This window comes from Mustelus asterias, chromosome 15, assembly GCF_964213995.1.
Source record: "Mustelus asterias chromosome 15, sMusAst1.hap1.1, whole genome shotgun sequence".
Lineage (NCBI taxonomy): Eukaryota > Metazoa > Chordata > Chondrichthyes > Carcharhiniformes > Triakidae > Mustelus > Mustelus asterias.
The window spans coordinates 98198786-98215704 of record NC_135815.1 but is presented as its reverse complement, the minus strand read 5'-3'; the positions used below and the strand labels follow the sequence as shown (position 1 = coordinate 98215704).

General features: G+C 46.9%; 1 protein-coding gene and 1 non-coding gene across 4 annotated transcripts in view; both read right to left on the bottom strand.

Annotated features, from left to right (window-relative positions):
- Positions 1 to 16919, bottom strand: part of macrod2 (mono-ADP ribosylhydrolase 2) — a 937884-nt gene that overhangs the window by 567112 nt on the left and 353853 nt on the right. The gene's annotated exons all lie outside the window — the stretch shown is intronic.
- LOC144504947 (U1 spliceosomal RNA) lies at positions 6812 to 6967 on the bottom strand. The gene has a single exon (XR_013499734.1). It is a non-coding gene; the product is annotated as a U1 spliceosomal RNA (small nuclear RNA).

Genomic DNA, 16919 nt, shown 5'->3' with positions numbered 1-16919 from the left:
CAATTGAGGAGAAATGCCTTTGACGGATGAAGCGGGGGCACAGTGGTTAGCACTGCTGCCTCACAGCGCCAGGTTTGATTCCCAGCTTGGGTCACTGCCTGTGTGGAGTTTGCATGTTCTCCCTGTGTCTGTGTGGGTTTTCTCCGGGTGCTCGGGTTTCCTCCCACACTCCAAAGATGTGCAGATTAGGTGGATTGGCCATGCTAGATTCTCCCTTAGTGTCAGGGGGTCTTGCTAGGGTAAGTGCATGAGGTTCTAGGGATAGGGCCTGGGTGGGATTGTGGTCGGTGCCGACTCGATGGGCTGAATGGCCTCCTTCTGCACTATAGATTCTATGATTTCAATAACATCTCAACAGCGCATGACAGAAAGCTGCCTGATCCAATGCGGGGGAGATTGAGTGCACGGGGTCGCGACCACAAGATTTTTGTTGCCTGGAAATTCGAAGCTGCAGCAACCTCCTTCAAATATTCTGTGCTGGGAGATTTGGAAGACCGAGTTCCCTCTTTAGGAAAACACTGAGTCTTCGAAGCTGTGGATCACACATGCCAAAGGCGAAGCCAGTTCAATTTGTCCACTCGAGATGGGAGGGGAGGACAGTGTGTTTGACTGATGGACGCCACCATTGGTTTTAGATTTGCTTAATATTTAGCACCTCACTTAAAAGAAATTATAATTGATAAATCGACTGCAACACGTAGTCGATTAGGGCGGCCTCACAGCTCCAGGGACCCGGGTTCGATTCCCGGCTTGGGTCACTGTACGTGTGGAGTTTGCACCATCTCCCCGTGTTTGCGTGAGTTTCCTCCAGGTGCTCCGGTTTCCTCCCACAGTCCACAGATGTGCTGGTTCGGTGCATTGGCCATGCTCAATTGTCCCTTAGTGTCCTGGGCTGCGTAGGTTAGAGGGATTAGCGGGGTGGGGGGGGGTAAATATGTAGGGATAGGGCCTGGCTGGGATTGTTGTCGGTGCAGGCTCGATGGGCCGAATGGCCTCCTTCTGCACTGTAGGGTTTCTATGTTTCTATGTATAATGCAATGAAAAGCAACAATGGAGCAAATTACATCTGCAAGATTTCACTCGGAGCAGGGGTGTGATGCTTTAGCGAAGCAAGAAGAATTGGCATTGGTTCAAACAAGGCAGGATTAAAAAACACCTGACACATCTTGAATCTCAATTACAATTGTCTCCATTTGTACACAGGTCAAACTCATTTAACAAGAAAAAATTGAAAAAAGCTCATCCTGCTTCCCTCAAAATTACCACATTCACAAATCATTTGCGAAGGTAAAGGTATTTTCTTTTGATGCCCTGTCATCTTTGCAGATTGGCGTGCAGGATTTACGATCATCGCCATACCTTCGAGCTGATTAGAATTAAATTGCTGTGACCCGCAGCACTTGCAACCAGAAAGCTTCAGATGTACCTCAGTGCAGACAAATTTCTTTGCCTCAAATTCCCACCATTGACAGAATAGATTTATATTCCTGTTTACATAGCGAGCTAGTTTATAAAAAAAAACCCACGCTCAATTTTCACAGTAATAGAAACCTTCCAAGCACTTGCTGCCGTGCCTTCACCTCAGTTACAATTTACAATGGGAAATGTTGTCTTTATTTTCTGTTGGAACTACCACTTTGTTTTAATAGAAACCTTAGTATGTGCTGCCGAATTAAGTGCGCGAGTGGGTGCGGAGACATCCAAAAGGCTGGCCATGACGGTGGATTAATAAGGCTCCAAGCAAAGGAATTTCAGAAGAACAACCACATGCTTAGGAACACCGGAACCAACGAAGGCCTTTCAGCCCCTCGAACCTGCTCCTCCCCCCTCCCCATCAATAAGATTATGGCTGATCTCTACCTTAACTCCAACTAGCTGCCTTGACTCCACATTCCCATCGAGCACATTCTCCCCGTGTCTGCGTGGGTTTCCTCCGGGTGCTCCAGTTTCCTCCCACACTCCAAAGGTGTGCAGGTTAGGTTGATTGGCCACACTAAATTGACCCTTAGTGTCAGGGGGGATTAGCAGGGTAAATGCATGGTGTTATGAGGATAGGGTCTGGGTGAGATTGTTGTCAGTGCAGGCTTGATGGGCCGAATGGCCTTCTTCTGCACTGTAGGGATTCTGTGACTCTATGATGTGGATAAAGATGCAACCCCAGCTTCCAAACAGCAAACTGTTTCTTGTTGTACATTCGAGAATTCGACGAAGCGCATTAAACAACATTGCTTGAATCCAGTCCATTGATTAGAAGAATCAGAAGGTACATTACAGACACCCGCTTGTAGCAACCAAAACTAACACAACGGCATCACAGATTCTCAGGAACCTTTGCACTATCAATATTCGAAACCCCTTCAAACAACTCCCACACATCCATGTAAATGTTTACACACATTAAAGAGATCGATCCAAAGAAAACTTACGTACTGTGTTGATAATAAAGCAAATCCTATCACAATATGTATAGAATCATAGAATCCCTACAGTGCCAAAGGAAGCCCATTTGGCCCATTGAGTCTGCACCGACCACAATCCACCCAATCCCTATCCCTCTAATCCCACGTATTTACCCTAGCTAGACCCCCCCCCCTGACACTATGGGGCAATTTACCATGGCCAATCAACCTAATCCGCTCATCTTTGGGCTGTGGGAGGAAACCCACAGGAGACACGGGGAGAACGTGCAGACTCCGCACTGACAGTCACCCGAGGCCGGAATTGAACCAGGGTCCCTGGCACTGTGAGGTAGCAGTGCTAACCACTGTGCCACCGTACCGCCTATGATGCTGAAATGAATCTGCTCAAACTTCGCAAGGGCACCATATTTGTGCAGGATACCGACTGCAGCAAGAGGGGGTGGGGGGGGGATTCATTTTTTCCAAGGCCTCTCTGATCTCGCGTCTGAACGGCCAGTGTATTAATCCAGGTGGGACTTTAGGAGGTGGTGGATGGTTACTTCTCCATTGTTTGAACTCATGCAAGGCAAAAAGAAAAATGGTTGTTTTAATTATTAAATGGGGAGGCGATGGCCCAGTGGTATTTTCACTAGACTATGAATCCAGAAACTCAGTTAATGCTCTGGGGACCTGGGTTCAAATCCCGCCACGGCAGATGGTGGAATTTGAATTCAATAAAAATATCTGGAATTAAGAATCTACTGATGACCATGAAACCATTGTTGATTGTCGGAAAAACCCATCTGGTTCACTAATGTCCTTGAGGGAAGGAAATCTGCCGTCCTTACCTGGTCTGGCCTACATGTGACTCCAGAGCCACAGCAATGTGGTTGGCTCTCAATTGCCCTCTGAAATAGCCTAGCGAGCCACTCAGTTTGAGGGCAACTAGGGATGGGCAATAACTGCTGGCTAGCCAGCAATGCCCATGTCCCACAAATGAATAAAAGAATCTATGGGCAGAATTTTCCCATCCCACCCGCCGTGGGAATCGTAGCAGGCGGGGGAGCGGATTATGCCAAAATCACCTCAGGCGGGATTTTCTGGTCTTCGAGGAAGCACGCCCGGAAAATCCCACCCAACAATTCTATCATTAACACCGGGGATGAAATATCACAATCTGATGATTCATTTTTATTTTGGAATCATATGCTTTTTAAACGATTATGGGGGTGGCACAGTGGTTAGCACTGCTGCCTCACAGTGCCAGGGACCCGGGTTCAATTCCAGCCTTGGGTCACTGTCTGTGTGGAGTTTGCACTTTCTCCCCGTGTCTGCGTGGGTTTCCTCCGGGTGCTCCGGTTTCCTCCCACAGTCCAAAGATGTGCGGGTTAGGTTGATTGGCCATGCTAAATTGCCCCTAGTGTCGGGGGGGATCAGCAGGGCAAATACGTGGGGTTATGGAAATAGGACCTGGGTGGGACTGTTGTCGGTGCAGACTCGATGGGCCGAATGGCCTCCTTCTGCACTGTCGGGATTCTATGAAAATCTATGAAATAAATAGCCAATGTGATCCTATTTACAGATAATCATATCTATTTTGTAATACACTTTCATAGTCCACATTTACAGGAGCGGTTAAACATAGTCATTCTTCAAAAAGTGCCAGATGGATTTCACTCTGTTTTTAACTGTCGTTCAACTTTGGAACTGTGCTAATGGCAAACAGGATGGTTCCTGCATTAACCTCTTGCTCCCCTGCAGCTAACACCCCCTGCTCCCCGCCCGCGTCTCCGCACCTCCCCCCCACCGTTCCGTCCAGATGAATAAACAGAGTGCCCGTCTGAATATTCAAGAGTATCGGTAACCTGAGGATCGAGGTCTTTGTAATTACACGGAATGGTTTCCTGCTCCCTTGCAATGTCATCCATTCCGAGTCAGGCCGTCTATACGGAGCATTTGGCGCTTTTCCGATCATGTTCCCGAATTGGCCCACCGCGCCGGGCTTTCATTTCTATGAATGCAGGAGTTTTTTTTAAAAATTTCTGTTGGAGAATGTGATTGGAGCCCAAGCATAGAGTGCGGGAGTAGAGGGGACTGAGCCTGCATTCAGAGTCACCCGTATCGACTTCAGAAGTGTTAGTAACTCAAGTGGGAGCAGCTGTTAACACTTCCCGTATCAGACAGAGAAAAAGCTCTCTTAAGCTCTCCATTAATACAGATACTTTATTTGGATAACATTTGTGCAACAAGAAACAACTGCAAGGCGCCACCTACCCACATGCTATCGGCAGCTCAATTTTCTATTAGAAATTCTCAGTCTCAAAAAAGACAAGCTATATCTTATTCTGTGTTGCTGAAGCAATAATATTGATATTACAGGATCTGATAACTGTGAAAACAGGAAAGACAGGATCATTGGGGAGTGGGAGGTGGTAATGTACGATGAGGCATTCTTCTGCCATACAGGGACTGGTTGAAGTCAATATTGTTTTTCTTTGTTCCTTCAAAACTTGGAACATCTTCAAAGCAACTGAGCCTGGCAACTGTTGGAGGCTGAAGCAGGCAGTTCTTTTATTTATTCGTGTCACAAGTAGGCTTTCCTTAACACTGCAAAGTTAAAGTTAAAGTTTATTTATTAGTCACAAGTAAGGCTTCCATTCACACTGCAGAGAAGTTAGTGTGAAAATTCCCCAGTCGCCACACTGTTCGGGTTCACTGAGGGAGAATTTAGCATGGCTAATCCACCTAAGCAGCACGGACTGTGGGAGGAAACCGGAGCACCCGGAGGAAACCCACGCAGACACGGGATGAACGTGCAGACTCCGCACAGACAGTGACCCAAGCCGGGGATCGAACCTGGGTCCCTGGGGCTGTGGAGGCAGCAGTGCTAACCCACTGTGCCAAAGAAAAGCAAAATAGTGCGGATGCTGGAATCTGAAACCAAAAGAGAAAACGCTGGAAAATCTCAGCAGGTCAGGCAGCTTTTGTCAAAGTTTTGACAAAGGGTCATCTGGACTGGAAACGTTAGCTCTTTTCTCTCCTTACAGATGCTGCCAGTCCTGCTGAGGTTTTCCAGCGGTTTCGCTTTTGCTAACCACTGTGCCACAACATTGGTGCCGTGTTTTAGACTCTGAAATGCATCTCCAACCACTTATTCACACCATTGCTAAGTCCCCCTATTTCTACCTCCGTTGACTCACCCAAACCTGCCCCTGCCTCAGCTCATGTTGTTGTAGCCCCCATTCGTGCCTTTATCAACTTTAGACTTGACTATCCCCGTGCACTCCTGGCGGGCCTCACACTTCCTACCCTGCATAAATTTGAACTCATCCAAATCTCTGCTATCCCTGTCTTAACTTGCACCAAATCCCATCCACCCATCACCTGTACTCACTGGCATAATACCCTGGCAACCGGTCGAGCAATGCCTCGCTTTTAAAGTTCTCATCTTTGTTTTCAAACCCTCCCTGACTCCTCAGGATCTCTGTAATCTCTCCCAACCCCACAACTCTCCGAAATCTCTGCATTCCTCTAACTCTGGCCTCCTGCACATCCCCGATTTTAATCGCTCCACTATTGCTGGCTGTGCCTTCAGATGCCAAGGTCCTAAGTTTTGGAATTTCTTCTGTGTCTCTGTCTCTCTGAGGTGCTTCTTAAAACCTACCACGTTTACCAAGCTTTTAGCCATTTGCATTAATATCTCATCATGTGTCTGTGTGTCAAATTTTGCTTTATAACACTCCTCTGAAGTGTGTTGGGGTATTTCATGACGATAAGGGTGCTATAGAGACGCAAGCTGTTAATGTAAATAAAACTACCCAGAGAACTCCATCAGTGACGACACTGCCCAACCCCCCACCTCCCCATAAAAACAGTGGGATCTCAAGTTATTTGAACTCTGCTGGGCCAGAATAGGGACCAGAAATAAATCAGCCAGACACCCTGCTGCTGATGCTGAGAGATCTGTCAATGCTGACGGAACTATATCCCTGAATGAGTCAGGAATAAAAGGAAGGATAGTGGAAGAATAAACAGATCAAACTTTGATGAATAAAATTAGGGAGCTGTGGTATGTAGCAAATGTGTAGAATCATAGAATCCCTACAGTGCAGAAGGAGGCCATTCGGCCCATCGAGTCTGCACTGACCACAATCCCACCCAGACCCTATCCCCACAACCCTAAGCATTTACCCTAGCCAGTCCCCCTGACACTAAGGGGCAATTTAACATGGCCAATCCACCTAACCTGCACATCTTTGAACTGTGGGCGGAAACCGGAGCACCCGGAGGAAACCCATGGTGATACAGGGAGAATGTGCAAACTCCACACAGACATTGACCCAAGCTGGGAATCGAACCCGGGTCCCTGGCGCTGTGAGGCAGCAGTGCTAACCACTGCGCCACCGTGCCGCCCCGAGAGTGCGAACGCAGTCCCACACTACCATAAATTCTGCAGTCAAGTATCCCGCATTTGGGGACATCGCAGGCGTCAGTGTACCCGGAGAGCAATGGGATAGCTTGGAGAATCAAACGGCCTGATCATTGATTCTCCCCTGCCAGGTAAGCTCCCGAGTGAGGCAACACTCACAATCCTTTCAGCAGCCGGTGTATTTTTCAATCAATCACTACCAGGGAGAATGCCATTCATAGGAGTCATAGGGCGGGAATTTACAGCTTCGCTTGGACGAGACCAGAAATTCCCGCCCGAGGTCAACAGAGATTTCCTTTGTCGGACCCTCGCCAGCTCCGATTCCGTGGGGGAGCAAGATGGTAGAGTTCTGGCATTGAGTCATACAGCACAGAAAAGGCCCTTCAACCCATCGAGTCTTGACCAACAATAACTACCACTAAAGTCACGCTAATCCCATTTTCCTGCACTGGTCCAATATCCTTGAATGTGACGATATTTCAAGTTTTTGATTTTGATTCATTGTTGTCACATGTATTGGGATACAGTGAAAAGTATTGTTTCTTGCATGCTATACAGACAAAGCATACCGTTCATAGAGTATTTAAAAGGGAGAAGGAAAGGAGAGAGTGCAGAATGTATCCCCACGTAATAAAATAAAAAGCTTGATGGTACCCATAAATGCACAAGCAAGTCTCCCAAGGTGTTCCTCAAGATGACTCTGAGGTTACTCTTGCAGGGAGGAGTTGGGAAGTAGAACTGGGGTGAAGCACACAGCTTCAGAAAGAGAACTTGGAAAGTTGTTTGTCACACCAGTGAAAGTGAAGCGCATTTTGACTGGTTCGGACAAAATACAGTGGATTTATAAATAATTGCAATACTTCCACAAGCAAATTTCCAAATACACTAAGGAATCTGCTGATACCTATCATAACATGCTGAGGTTGTGAAAGGCACCACAGAAATGCAGGGCGTGATTTTCCCGGCCGCTCAAGCCGCGCTCCCGCTGCAGCGAGGTCGGAGAATTTGATAGCCGGTCAAATCTCCGTTCACTGCAGCGGGATGGGAAAATCCCGCTGGCGTGAATGGTGGTAAGATTCCAGCCGTAATCTTTCTTTCTTAAACGTGGATATGAAAACGCCTGACTGCAAACACAACAGAGAATATTAAGAGCGTTTTTTAAAGAAGGATAAAGCTAAAGCTGGGAGATTACTGTTCAGCCAAGCAAAATATTACCAGAAGTTATAACTTGTCTTTACTGCATGTTGTTGTGTGAACTCCTCTCATAAACAGACTTGGAAATATGATATTTATGTAGCTGGCTGATATTGTTTGCAGAACAATAAGTTGAGGAAAATTGAAGAGTTTATGATCCATCATTAATTCACCAAAGTTTTGAAGGCAGCAAAACACATTCATGGTAAGGATTGCCCGAGGTATTTTCCGATGTGGAAGATGGGATATGCTGGCTGGGATTCTCCGGCCGTTCACCCCGGCGGGATTCTCCGGTCCTGCCGGCAGCACAACCCCGCCCGGGGGTTTCCCGCCAGCGTGGGATGACGTCAATGGGAATTCCCATTGACAGCAGCGACACCGGAGAATCCCGCCACCAGTAAACACTGCGCCACCTCCCACCAGCGGAAAACACGCGGCTGAGAGGCCGGAGAATCTCGCCCGTTGTCTGCTGTTTTTCCATTCAGTCTGGTTGGTAAACTCGCAAGAGAGAAAAATGTTTGGGTATGTGACTGTCTTCCATCTTGTCAAAGTACCCAAGGCAGCGGAGTCGCCTACGCTTGATGACGACCGCCAACAGGAAAAGCCGCTACGCAGATATTGTCAACAATTTTCACTTAACCCCCCGCCCCCCCCCCTCACCCTGACAGCAGCCAGGTGTGGTCATTTGATTCAAATCTTTTCATCACTTCTTTTACTTAAAGTCGCACCGTCTGTGCAGTCCTTTCAAGTTGCCCAGTCAGTCACACAAAGTTAAACTACCCCCATCTTAAGATTTTCCTATTTTTCCAGGGACGTCAATATTGACAAGCGCTATTTACAGTTTCAACATTTCAGGCGCAGGGATCTAAGGATCGCCATCAAAGGACTCACCATTTCACTCCCAGCAAGTCAAAGCTAATCTGCTCCTAACATAACAAAGTGACGCTGGAAGTTAAATTCCCACCAAACATGTTTGTTTTTACACCACCGGGTAAAATTGTGTTCAAATTCCTCTTTTACAAGTAAAGATCATATTCCACAAGGTAACCGCTGTGCTGACCACCGCTCCGGGACTTTATAAAATGGACAAGAAAAATATGGAATGGGTTGCTTGAATCGGAGGGCATAACGTCCCTTCATCCCAGAACAATCTCAGCCCCTGTACCTTTAACCCAAATATAAACACCAATAAAATAAACTCATGCACTATTTAACTTTGTGAAAGGTGTACACTGGTCTCCCCGCCCCACCCCCCACCGCCGTGCAACACTTTGAAGATGCAGAATAACGGAGTATTCAAGTATTTGCGAAGCGACATGAACCTTGAAAAATTTAAATTTAACTTCCGATTCCAAATACAGAAAGAATAAATTTGAAATGTCGAAGGGTTGCATTTTGCAACCCCCCCCCCCTGCATAAACATAGACATTCCTTTTACTTCCTGAACAAAGATAATCCACGTTCAAATACCTGTATTCCTGTTTATAAGCGTAGGCGCTGTGTTAATTCACCTATCATAGAATCAAGAAAAAGTACAGCATGGGAACAGGCCCTTCGGCCCTCCGAGCTGATACTGATCATGATGCCGTAACTAAACAAATAAAACCTTCTGCCCTAACTCGGTCCGTATCCCTCTATTCCCTCCCTATTCATGTACCATCCAGATGCCTCTTAAATGTTGCTTATGTGCCTGCTTCCACCACCTCCTCTGGCAGCACGTTCCAGACACCCACCCCTCTCTGCGTGAAAAACTTCTCCCACATATCTCCCTTAAACTTTTTCTCCTCTCACCTTGAACCTGTGTCTCCTTGTAAGTGACACTTCCACCCTGGGGAAAAAGCCTCTGACTATCCACCCTGTCTGTGCCTCTCATAATTTTGTGGACCTCTATCAGGTCTCCCCTCAGCCTCCGTCTTTCCAGTGAAAACAATCCTGGTTTATTCAGGAATCCTCATAGCCGACACCCTCGAGATCAGGCAACATCCTGGTGAACTTTCTTTGCACTCTCTCCAAAGCTTCCACGTCCTTCTGGTAGTGTGGCGACCCGAACTGTATGCAATACTCCAAATGCTGCCCAACCAAGGTTTTATATAGCTGCAACATGATTTGCTAACTCCTGCACTCAATCATTGAATCCCTACAGTGCAGCCCTTCGAGTCCACATTGACTCTCTGACAGAGCATCTGACCCAGGTCCTATCCTTGTAACCCCACATATTAATCCACTAATTTCCCTAACCGATGCATCCTGGGACACTAAGGGGCAATCCTGACTGACGCTAATGTTTGTGCTTTTTATAAGTGGGTTCTCAACACAAGATTTTGCAACAAGGGGGTAAATAATAAGACAAGTTTCAATAAAAGCTTTGCTGTCCAGATTTCTACCATCTGTCGAATGAGATTGATTTTCTCTTTGGGCAGGATCTCGAACTAAAGTAAGGCCCAACCAAAACAAGCCACAGAAATGTGCATTAATAAATGATTTTTCAATGGGGCCTTGCAGCTAAGGAGGAAGTTTTAAATTATTTTTCACAAAGTCATAGAATCCCTACAGTGCAGAAGGAGGCCATTTGGCCTATTGAGTCTGCACTGGCCACAATCCCACCCAGGCCCTATTGCCATAACCCCACGTATTTACCCTGCTGATCCCCCTAATACTAGGGTCAATTTAGCATGGCCAATCAACCTAACTCACACATCTTAGGACTGTAGGACATGGGCTCGCTGGCTGGCCAGCTATAGCTGCCCTTGAAACTTAGTGGCTTCATAGGCCATTTCAGAAGGCAGCTGAGTGTCAACCACATTGCTGTGGCTCTGGAGTCACATGTAGGCCAGACCAGGTAAGGACGGCAGATTTCCTTCCCTGAAGGACATTAGTGAATTTCTGTACTGGGTAAAAACAATGGGTGCGATCTTATGAAAATAATTCAAAGCACTGAACGAGCGAGAAAAGGGGAATCATCACTAATGACTTGTAAAACGTGTCCTAAATATTTAAAATGGCTTTGCACACTTTTGCCGGCAGCACAGACCCAGAACGGGGTGGCACGGTGGCACAGTAGTTAGCACTGCTGCCTCACAGTGCCAAGGACCCGGGTTCGATTCCGGCCTCGGGTTACTGTCTGTGTGGAGCCTGCACATTCTCCCCGTGTCTGCATGGGTTTCCTTTGGGTGCTCCGGTTTTCTCCCACACTCCAAAGATGTGCAGGTTAGGTGGATTGGCCATGCAAAATTGCCCCTTAGTGTCCAAAGATGTGTGGGTTAGGTGGATTGGCCATGCTAAATTGCCCCTTAGTGTCAGGGGTACTAGCAGGGTAAATACGTGGGGTTACGGGAATAGGGCCTGGGTGGAATTGTTGTCGGTACAGGCTCGATGGGCCGAATGGCTTCCTTCTGCACTGTGAGGATTCTATTCTATTCTATGACTCTAAGATCGGGGAAAGCAAGTAACTGGGCGTGAACCTGAGTTTTTGTCTCTCACCCAATCTTACCACCTCGCCTCGCCAAACAATGAGGACATAAGATCGCGCCCAATGTTTACTCCGAGCAACAACTTTCAATATTTCTCATGGTTAGCATGTTACAAAGGTCAGAAATTCGGTTGCTTTTCAGTCTATCAATGGTCTGCCACAAGCAAAACTCTGAATTTTATGCCTTAATCATGCATTTCCCGTGATTTTCAGACTAAGCCTTGTATTCCTGTTTTTCCTTATTCCATTGCCACTGTCAGCGATACATTTCATTCCATATCAACAACTTGCATTTACATTGCACCTTTAACCCAGTAAAACCTGCTTCATCTGAGCGATTATCAGACAAAATGATTAGCAATTATCAGTCCAAAGATGTGCGGGTTAGGTTGATTGGCCATGCTAAATTGACCCTGATGTCCAGGGATTAGCAGGGTAAATACGTTGGTTACGGGGATAGGGCCTGGGCGGGATTGTGGTCGGTGCAGACTCGATGGGCCAAATGGCCTCCTTCTGCACTGTCTGGACTCTACGAAAATCTGACATCGAAATGCATATGGAGGCATGGTGTGTAGTATGGGGCTGGGCGGTAGCACAGTGGCTAGCACTGCTGCTTCACAGCGCAGGCATCGGGGTTCGATTCCCGCTTGGGTCACTGTTTGTCTGGAGTTTGCACGGTCTCCCGATGTCCGCGCGGGTTTCCGCCAGGTGCTCCGGTTTCCTCCCACGTTCTGAAAGGCGTGCTGATTAGATGCATTGAACCGAATAGGTGCTGGACTGTGGCGACTAGGGGACTGTCACAGTAACTTCATGATGTGGAGATGCCGGCGTTGGACTGGGGTGGGCACAGTAAGAAGTCTCACAACACCAGGTTAAAGTCCAACAGGTTTATTTGGTAGCAAATACCATAAGCTTTCGGAGCAGAGCTCCTTCGTCAGATGGAGTGGATTAGGGAAATTAGGGAAGTTAGGGAAATTAGTGGATTAATATGTGGGGTTACAAGGATAGGACCTGGGTCAGATGCTGTGTCAGAGAGTCAATGCGGACTCGAAGGGCTGCACTGTAAGGATTCAATGATTGAGTGCAAGAGTTAGCAAATCATGTTGCAGCTATATAAAACCTTGGTTAGGGTCTGTGCCCTGTTTGAGAACAGATATCCACTCCATCTGACGAAGGAGCTCTGCTCCGAAAGCTTATGGTATTTGCTACCAAATAAACCTGTTGGACTTTAACCTGGTGTTGTGAGACTTCTTACAGTAACTTCATAGCAGTGTTAATGTAAGTCTTACTTGTGACTAATAAATAAATTTTAACTATAAAAATGAGGGTCTGGCCTATAAAGGGTTAATGTGGGACTGACACCCAGTGATGTAAGAAGGCACATGACCCAGGCTCAGTTCCACCCCTAGGCATGGAGATAGCTCCGAGCCTGTACCCTTCCTGTAAATATGTATCTTGCTCCAAGTAGTGGTGGTATAAAGCAGAGACATGTGGAGACCGAGGCTAGAATTTTCCAGCCATTCATGCCTCGCCACTGCTGCAAGCAAGGACAAAGAATTTGGCTAAAAGCAAATTACTGCGGATGCTGGAACCTTAAACAAAATCAGAAAATGCTGGAAAATCTCAGCAGGTCGGTCAGCATCTGTGGAGAGAGAATAGAGCCTACATTCCGAGTCAGGTTGACCCTTTGTCAGAGATCTCACAGCACCAGGTTAAAGTCCAACAGGTTTATTTGGAATCACGAGCTTTCGGAGCGCTGCTCCTTCATCAGGTGAGTGGAGAGGTAGGCTTCACAAACATGGCATATATAGACAAAGACACAATTGTAAGATAGTGGTTGGAATGCGAGCCTTTTCAGATAATCAAATCTTTATAGGTACAAACAGTGCGTGTGGAGAGAGGGATAATTACAGGTTAAAGAGGTGTGAATTGTCTCAAGCCAGGACAGTTAGTAAGATTTTGCAAGCCCAGGCCAAATGGTGGGGGTTACAGATAGTGTGACATGAACCCAAGATCCTGATTGAGGCCGTCCTCATGTGTGCGGAACTTGGCTCTGCTCGGCGATTTTGCGTTGTCGTGTGTCTTGAAGGCCGCCTTGGAGAACGCTTACCCGGAAGCGGAAAATCTCGCCAGCGTGAAAGGCTGGGAAATTCCGCCACTAGGCATGGAGATAGGGCCTAGCCTGCACCCTTCCTGTGTATATATCTAGTTACAAGTAGTTAATAAAAACTGGCTGTGGGCTACAGAGACTTCTTGAAGAGACACCATTTATAACCACACACACCCAACAATATGGACAGGTGATCAGCTTTTCAGTAGTATCGATCAAAATCTGGAATTGGTGCATGTCTGTTGATATTTTTTTCTCAGTTCCGTAGAAGATTGGTATTGGACTCGAAACATTAACTCTGCTTCTCACTCTGCGGCGGGGTTTTCCAGCCATGCTCACCCCAAGACCGGAAAATCCCACCCGAGGTCAACGGACCTTGGCATGGTCCTAGCACGCCTGCTACGATTCCCATGGCAGGCGGAACAGGAAAATTCTGCCTCACAGATGCTGAATCTTCCCAGCATTTTCTGTTTTTTTTCAGATTTCCAGCATCAGCGACATTACCTCAGGCGACAACGTAAACGAATTGTCTTCCTTCCTCTCACTTCTTGGACTCAGATGGATCACATAAATCTGCCAACAGAAAGGGCAGACAGAGAGCCTACACCCAGACCATAATCAACTGGCTACTAGGAAGCATAAAACAGGGCAGGGGGTGACAAGAATAACAAGAAATGAGAGTCTTGGGACAGCTGTACTGCCAATAGCCTTGTAACATGACACTTTGTTCAATACCAATTGAACTAAACCAAAATATCGATCACGAAAGCCAATGAGCTTTAATCTTCCTCAATGTCGATGCATCTAATGGCGATAGGCTCTGCACCTCACAACACAATCGCACGGCTAATACTTATCACTTTGTGTGAGGTGGCTGCATTTCAATTTTTAGTCATCAAACTTATAAAACCATGATAAACTTTTACGTCTCTTCACAATCACCAAATTGCACATTAACAAGTTTGTGACTGATTAAAAGTGCAGTGGAGTTCACCAGCCAGATCAGATTAGGAAGTAAATCGCACAATGCAAACAGAACCTGCTGGAAAAATCAGCAGGTCTGGCAGCAGCTGTGGGGCGAGAAACAGTTAATGTTTTGAGTCCAACATTGAAGACTCTGATTCCAAAGAAGAGTCAAGACCTGCTGAGAATTTCCAGAACTTTCCATTTTTATTTCATAATCATCGAATCATAGGATCCCTGCAGCACAGAAGGAGGCCATTCAGCCCATCGAGCCTGCACCGACAACAACCCCTGTAACCCCACATATTTACCCTGCTAATCCGCCCGTAACTAGGGTCAATTTAGCATGGCCAATCCACCTAACCCGCACATCTTTCGAACTACGAGAGGAAACCAGAGCAAACCCACGCAGACACGGGGAGAACAGTGACCCAAACTGGGAATCGAACCTGGGTCCCTGGCACTGTGAGGCAGCAGTGCTAACCACTGTGCCACCATGCCACCCTCAATGGACAGAAGAATTGTTGATGAGCTAGTCAGACACAACTAGTACATGAGAAAACGTCAGCTGTCTCCATGGTAAGATGTTCTGTCAGAGGGTCAGTGCAGACCCGATGGGCCGAATGGCCTCCTTTTGCACTGTAGGGATTCTATGATTCTAAATGGGACTTTTAGTCCAAAGTGGAAACGGTAAGGGAAGAACAAAGACCACTACAGAGTTTACCTTGTGGTTAGGAAATGGAAAAACATTGAAACTCTCTCATAATTGGAATGCTGGATAGGCAACAGAAGAATTTGAACATTTATCACCTGGAATCTTTGAAAGAGGAATCAAGCATCACATCGAATATGAGAATGTCTGATACCACTACCATCTCCCAACTCGTGTCCGAATCTGAGACACAGTCGGTTAAAATGAAAATGAGTTCTTCTGACCATCAAGTTCTTTTACAGAATAATGAGGGTGCAAAGCCAATGTCAAGTTGCCAACATGTGAACCGAAGCAGATGTCGCGGAGGACTCTTCTGAAGAGACTGGAGTTGTTCATAGAATCCCTATAGTGCAGAAGAGGCCATGTGACCCATCGTGTCTGCACTGACTCCCTGATAGAGTATCCCACCCAGGCCCTCTCCTCCGCCCTATCCCCAGAAACCCTGCACATTTCCCATGACTAATCCCCCTAACCTGCACATCTTTGGACACTAAGTGACAATTTACCATGGCTAATCCCCCAAACCTAAGTAAAGGATTTATCAGTCACAGGTAAGGCTTACATTAACACTGCAATGAAGTTACTGTCAAATTCCCCTAGACGCCACAGTCTGGCACCTGTGCATGTCAACGCACCTAACCAGCACATCTTTCAGAATGTGGGAGGAAACCGGAGCACCCGGAGGAAACCCACGCAGACACGGGGAGAACGTGCAGACTCCACACAGATAGTGACCCAAGCCGGGAATCGAACCCGGGTCCCTGGCGCTGTGAAGCAGCAGCGCTAACCATTGTCCTACCGTGCCACCCCCAGGGCCTCTCCTCCGCCCTATCCCTGTAACCCTGCACATTTCCTATGACTAATCCCCCTAGCCTACACACCTTTGGACACGAAGGGACAAATTTAGCACAGCCAATCCCCCTAACCTGCACATGTGGGAGGAAACTGGGGCACCTGGAGGAAACCCACACAGACACGGGGAGAACATGCAGACTCCGCACAGACAGTCACCCAAAGGCTAGAATTGAACCCAGATCCCTGGCGCTGTGAAGCAGCAGTGCAAACCACTGTGCCTTCGTGCAGCCCACATTAACATTATTATCCACAGAAAGAGTGGATTTATGCAGCTGCCTTTCACATCACTGTAACACATGTCTCTGTTTGACAGCTGCAGAACTATGACAACATGGCTCCTTAGCTAGGTCTCAAAGTGGCTTTAAAACTCAGTCTTGAGAGACGTCCTCAATGAGACGTCGTTATTATGTTTGGACGTGGTGCTGAGTGGAGTTGAGATCCCACGTGGTGTCAAGCAGGTTGAGAAAGTGCTGGGGGCCTTGTTGAACCTCTCAGAAATGGTTGCTTTCAAACACTTTGAGAAAACAGACTGCATTTGCAAAACATTAAAAATTTACCAGTCAAGAGTAGAGCTCGGTGCCTAGTCTTCAGGCGACAGGAGTGTGATTCATAAGCGGAAAATATAACTGGGGTCTTGGCAGCTGTTAATTCCACTTTGCATCATCCCAGAGCATACTAATAACAACTTGCATTCATATAGCACCTTTAATGTAGAAAAGTGTCCACATGTGCTACACAGGTGTTTAATGCTGTGTTTAATGCTCCCTCCACCCACATTGTCTGTACCT